This window comes from Anastrepha obliqua, unplaced genomic scaffold (genome assembly GCF_027943255.1).
Source record: "Anastrepha obliqua isolate idAnaObli1 unplaced genomic scaffold, idAnaObli1_1.0 ptg000188l, whole genome shotgun sequence".
In the NCBI taxonomy this organism is placed as follows: domain Eukaryota; kingdom Metazoa; phylum Arthropoda; class Insecta; order Diptera; family Tephritidae; genus Anastrepha; species Anastrepha obliqua.
In genome coordinates this window covers 20,001-27,032 of record NW_026562264.1, presented here as the reverse complement: position 1 = coordinate 27,032, position 7,032 = coordinate 20,001, and the positions used below count along the sequence as shown (strand labels likewise).

Genomic DNA, 7,032 nt, shown 5'->3' with positions numbered 1-7,032 from the left:
ACACGATCCCAGCGCAAGTGATCAAATGCCCCCTTAAAGTCAATAAATATGCCAAGGACATATTTATTGACGTTTTCCCTAACTACACTCTGAACATACAACCACGCATCCTCTATACCACGTCTTTTCCTAAACCCATACTGCCTATCCGACCTAACACCCCGAGTTAGCTCCTGAAGCCGCTCAACCATAACCCTTTCCAGCACTTTTCCAAGTACTGGAAGGAGGCTGATACCACGATAAGATCGAGGATCGCTCCTGATCTTATCGGGCGACTTCAAGAGTGCAACGACCCTAGCAATTTTCCACTCGCGTGGAAAATATCCCTCCCATATGCATTTATCATAAATGGCCTCCAAATATTCCGGAATGAACTTCCACAAGCATTTGCACATCTCTCCGTTCAAACCATCGAAACCTGGAGACCTTTTAGACCTGACCAGGCCAAATGCATAATCCAACTCCTCAGCTTCTATTGGAGGGACAGGCACCTCTTGTGCAGGAGGAACCTGAACCTCAGCCCTGGGAAAAAACTCGCCTAACAGAACATTGGCACACTCTCTCCACGTCGATAATACAGTATCACCTACGCGAAGAGAGCTAGCCGTCTCATTTCGACGACCCCGACAGATCCTATAGACCTGTCCCCAAGGGTCGTCCCTATTTTCCCCCACAAATCTCCTCCACTCTTCCTCCTTCACTCTCACAAGCATCTTCTTATATTCTTTCATCCCTACACTAAATTGATACTTGAGCTGAGACAGATTCTCCGAATTGGTCCGCCTGCCGCGTTGAAACAACCGCCTCAAGCGTCGGACAGACCTCCTCTTCGAATTTAACTCACTCGTCCACCATTTCACACCTTTCATTCTCACAGCCCTAGCTTTCCTAAACAATAAGTCATTCACACCCCAGACACATTCATATAGACGAGCAATTTGCTCGTCAACCCCCAATTCCTCAAACTCCCTAAGCGGTATATCCAATACCGCTTCCCTAACAGTATGTCCATATCGGTTCCAGTCAGTACACGAGGTACGCCATCGCCTCAATGGACTCCCCCCTTCTAACTGCGGGGTACGGGGAGTAACCATAATTTGTATTAAATTATGGTCACTAATTCCCCAACCCCCCCTAACACTCCATTTACACTCGAACCTACCCGCTGCTGCGTCATTCATGAGCGTCACGTCAATGTCACTCACACCTCTAGGCCCCTCAAACGTATACCATACGCTTGGTTCGTTTGCTACAAGAAGGTTATTCGCCACAACCCACTCGCTCATAACCTCACCCCGAGTGTGGCTCCGATATCCAGCAGTATGCCTGGATACCTTGCTGAACCACATCGGGGAGGTAGCATTCGCGTCAAGACACACGATGGCAGGAATGCTACTCTCAAGTAGTAGCACCGCATCAATGTATCTTAAGTAGGGCTCTAGAGGCTCGTCAGACTTGCAGTACAAGCTGACGACATTCATTCTGCCGAATTCCCCCTCGACACACACACATACTCCCCACTGTGATGAGTCAACTACTACACAAGAGTAGCTTGGCTCACACACAGCTACTGCGGCCTTGACTCCAAGGTCCGTAAAGACCCTGAAGCCCCCAGGAAGGCCTCTCACCACCCCATTGGTGGAGTATGGTTCCTGGAGCAAAGCAATGCCGCAGCCCCCCTCCGACATACACGCCCCTAATTCACACATCACGGCATATGACCCCTGACAGTTCAGTTGATATAGTTCAACCATCAATGTCTAGCGTTCGCACGGGCAACAATGGCACAGTACACCGGGCAGACAGTGGACATCATTAGATGTCCGGCTGGCTTGCCCTTAAACGCACAGTTGCGACAATGCGGGGCATTGCCACAACCTGCACTCCTGTGTCCTTCTTGCCCGCACCTACGGCAGACATCCTTCTTGGCTCTGCATTCTGCCACCCTGTGATCAAACCCCATGCATCGGAAGCAGCCGGGCGTCAGTTGGTCTGGCCGTACCCGGAAGGAAAACCACTTTATGTAGCAACGACCTGCTTCCAGGAGGGCGGACATTAGCATGTCCGTTCCCTCAAGGACAACATTCGTCACCCCATCGGGGCTGACCTTCCAAGGACGGCTGATCATCCTCACGTCCTTCTCACGGCACCCAGGGCTGAACTCCTTGAGGTTCAACCGGAACAACTCTCCCATGAAATCTTCAGGGGAGATCTCCGTGTGGACCCCTTGGACCACAACCCTAGGCCCCAGCTTCCGACGTATGCTCACATCGAGCCCCACCTCGGAAAACTTGGCATTTTTCGCCAAGTTGTCCCTCTCGGCAACGGATGGGGTGCGAATAATCGCACCTCCATCCTTCAACGGGCGCACCTCGTGCACCCTAACCCCCATGGAAGGCCCTACCTCCTTTACCACCTTCTTAATCACCTCCTTGGAAGTAGTGGGGGTTTTACCCCTCACTACGACCGACCAGGTCTCGACTGGCTTGGGCACCGGCAACGCAGGCAACACAGGCGCAGGCGCCTGAGGTGCCGGCATCGACGCTGCACCAGCCAGCGCAGCTCCAGCCGTCCTCCGAGGTGCTTCCTCCCTGGTAATCTTCGTGGCTTCTAGTTGCCCACGAAGATGGGCTATCTCCCCCACCATTTCCACAAAGAGTTCCTCGAACTCCAAGGAGTACCCCAGGAGGTCTTTTGCAACACTTTTCGGGACGCCGTCCATGTCTATGACGGCTCCACTAAAGGCCGTCACAATGGACTTGAAGCGCCCCATAAACTGCACCGCAACTTTCTTGCGTTCGGCATCCCCACCGATCGCACCCAAACCTTTCAGGGAAGCACCCAATTCCCCACGGATTTCCTCCAAACGCTTCCCTGCGGGACCTAATTTTTCCCCCGTCTTCCGCCCCTTGCGCCCACTCCCAATCTTTCCGCTTTCGGAACCACCCTCGCTTCCACTCACCTTTTCAGGTACCTTTAAAGATACCTTCTCCACCGGAACCGCTGCACCTCCAGCGGTCTTCTTCTTAGAACGGGGAGGAGACCGCAAGATCACCTCCTCCTCTCCGGACGTCGTCTCGTCCATTGCCGACGATGGCACCGCCGACCCGCTTGGAAGAGAGGTGTTCGCCCTCTTCCTCAACCCTTCTGATTTGGGCATTGCCCAACTCTCCACCACTAAGGTTGCCGAGTTCGCCGTATAAAAGCCTCCCGAGCAACAACAAAAACTGGGTCCCTTTTGGGCGACGGCAACTACTGCACGGCAGGAATGAACCCCGCACAGGTACGCACACAGCGGCTGCACCTATCGGCGAGCCAAAGCAAAGCGCGAGGGCGTAGCCCACAGCGCCAACCAAAGGTCTGGCAAAGGCCACCACCAATGCCTTGCCGGACGGAACACTGTTCCCCGAACAAGGACGGGTCGACCGAGGTGGAGCTAACGCCGAGCTCGACCGCAGGCAAAACGCAGCACGCTCTGTTCGCGGCACCTGCACAAAGTATTCAACCTTGGCGCAGTACTTAACCCACGCACAAAAGGGGACGCCCTTTTTACTGTTGCCAAATATGGCAATATAGCGGCACGACAGACCTAGTGTACGCCCGCACTGTACACCCACACCGAATGTAACGGCACGCGCCAAAAAACCACGCCAGAAATTAGCGGCACACAAAAATTGTAAACACCTTGGTATAGCGGCACTCACTTGAGCGTCCCACAATATACCAACAAGGTACACTTGTACACAAAGTACAGCCACGCGAACAGTGGCGTCACCAGCACAAACCGTAGTCACCTGAGCAATTGCTCGTAAACAATGCACCGCTATGGTACAGCTACGCACAACACACCACGCCGAAAAACAACGGCACGCCCGCAAAAGTTGTAAACAACTTAATGGAAAATTTCCAACGCTGTATCTAGCAGCACTCACAAACACGCACTCTGTGTCTATAGCACGGAGTATATTGGCACTCACTGGAGTGTCCAACAACACTACCGTACGGCACTTTCAATTATTCGTAAACACTGTACAGCTACTACAAAGTAGCGTCACTCGGACAACGGCACTCACTAGCGCAATAAATTGTAAACACTGTACCGCTATGGTACAGCCACAACAATATTAGCGTCACTCGCACAACTGTAATACACCGGTTATCACACACGAATATAAACGCAAAAGAAATCGCAAAAATCGCTAATCACCACTTAGCACACGACACGTCCGCACTATTCAACAGTCAAACTGAGAATGAGTAGATAGGGACAGTAGGAATCTCGTTAATCCATTCATGCGCGTCACTAATTAGATGACGAGGCATTTGGCTACCTTAAGAGAGTCATAGTTACTCCCGCCGTTTACCCGCGCTTACTTGAATTTCTTCACTTTGACATTCAGAGCACTGGGCAGAAATCACATTGTGTCAACACCCGTTAGGGCCATCACAATGCTTTGTTTTAATTAGACAGTCGGATTCCCCAAGTCCGTGCCAGTTCTGAATTGATTGTTAATTGATAATCGTTATAATTTAAAAGGAATATATATCGAATGATATAATTCCTTAAAAATTTTAGCAAGAAAGTTCCACAATTGGCTACGTAACTACTATCCGGGGAACAAGAATCGTAATTCTCTATTTACCCAGAACGAGTACATAAACCATGGTATTGCTTCCCAATCAAGCCCGACTATCTCAATCTTCAGAGCCAATCCTTATCCCGAAGTTACGGATCTAATTTGCCGACTTCCCTTACCTACATTATTCTATCGACTAGAGACTCTTCACCTTGGAGACCAGCTGCGGATATTGGTACGGCCTGTTGAGAAGTTTGCGTGACCCCACCATAAATTTTCAAGGTCCGAGGAGAAAATATCGACACAACAGTAAATGTCATGCTCTTCTAGTCCATCTACCATATCTCTCTTCGAAAGACTTCCATGGTAGTACGACTATAAAACAGAAAAGAAAACTCTTCCGATATCTCTCGACGGCTTCTTTATGGTCGTTCCTGTTGCCAGGATGAGCACAAGGCCCATTTTTAATAACAAACGGATACTCAACAGGTTACGGAATTGGAACCGTATTCCCTTTCGTTCAAAATAATTCAAGTATTTTAATTATTTTTAAATATATTTTTATTAATATTTTTTTTTTTATTAAAAACTTGAAAATTTTCGGCTTTCGCCTTGAACTTAGGACCGACTAACTCGTGATCAACCACTGTTCACACGAAACCCTTCTCCACTTCAGTCCTCCAAGGTCTCATTCGATTATTTGCTACTACCACCAAGATCTGTACCAATAGCGGCTCCATGCAGGCTTACGCCAAACACTTCTAAGCACACTATTGTACCCTCCTACTCACTAAAGTTTCAAAATTTATAAATCAATCGAAATTGTTTTATAAATCATCTACTTTAGCGGTAATGTATAGGTATACAACTTAAGCGCCATCCATTTTAAGGGCTAGTTGCTTCGGCAGGTGAGTTGTTACACACTCCTTAGCGGATTACGACTTCCATGTCCACCGTCCTGCTGTTTTAAGCAACCAACGCCTTTCATGGTATCTGCATGAGTTGTTAATTTAGGCACCGTAACATTACGTTTGGTTCATCCCACAGCGCCAGTTCTGCTTACCAAAAGTGGCCCACTGGGCACATTATATCATAACCTCAACCTTCATATCAAGAAAGGTGAGGTTCTTACCCATTTAAAGTTTGAGAATAGGTTAAAATCGTTTCGACCCTAAGGCCTCTAATCATTCGCTTTACCAGATAAGATTATTTTATATAATTTTTAAATGCACCAGCTATCCTGAGGGAAACTTCGGAGGGAACCAGCTACTAGATGGTTCGATTGGTCTTTCGCCCCTATACTCAATTCTGACAATCGATTTGCACGTCAGAACTGTTTCGGTCTTCCATCAGGGTTTCCCCTGACTTCAACCTGATCAAGTATAGTTCACCATCTTTCGGGTCACAGCATATATGCTCAAGGTACGCTCCAGTTAGAGGTATAAATAATAATAAATTATCATTATACATAACTATATGGAACGCCCCGGGATTGAATTAATTGACTATTTATTAAAAAATAGACTAAAAATTAATCCCATTATATTTAAGTTAAGTTAATTATGCCATTAAGTTTAATATAACTCAATGACTTGCACATATGTTAGACTCCTTGGTCCGTGTTTCAAGACGGGTCCCGAAGGTATCCTGAATCTTTCGCATTGTTAATCATATAAATGCATACAAATAAATATTAATATCATAGATATTAAATTTTTTGTAAAATTCAAAAAATGAATTTTAGCATTATATATAATAAAATCTATCAACACTTTATCAAATCATTAGTATTTATTTTATGTTAATATGCTTAAAAAGCAAATTAATTTAAATAAACTTAATATCACCAATGATCTTTTGATAAATACTTTATTATGTTAATAGATTACAATGTCCTTATATGAAAAAAATGCACATTATTTTTTTAATTATTTAATGATGAATTTTTCATAATGGATATTCAGGTTCATCGGGCTTAACCTCTAAGCAGTTTCACGTACTATTTAACTCTCTATTCAGAGTTCTTTTCAACTTTCCCTCACGGTACTTGTTTACTATCGGTCTCATGGTTATATTTAGTTTTAGATGGAGTTTACCACCCACTTAGTGCTGCACTATCAAGCAACACGACTCTTTGGAAATATCTTTCTAGTAATCATTAACGTTATACGGGCCTGGCACCCTCTATGGGTAAATGGCCTCATTTAAGAAGGACTTAAATCGTTAATTTCTCATACTAGATATTAAGATATTCCATACACTGCATCTCACATTTGACATATAGACAAAGTGACTTAGTGCTGAACTATTTTCTTTTCGCTCGCCGCTACTAAGAAAATCCTTGTTAGTTTCTTTTCCTCCCCTCATTAATATGCTTAAATTCAGGGGGTAATCCCATATGAGTTGAGGTTGTTTTAATATTCTTTTTTTATCTTCTCACAATTTAATAAAAAAA

The 7,032-nt window shown here is 46.0% G+C and overlaps 1 pseudogene; it reads right to left on the bottom strand.

The window, feature by feature from the left end:
• Positions 1-4,217: 4,217 nt before the first annotated feature.
• Positions 4,218-6,989, bottom strand: LOC129252389 (large subunit ribosomal RNA; annotated as a pseudogene).
• Between the last annotated feature and the right edge of the window lie 43 nt (positions 6,990-7,032).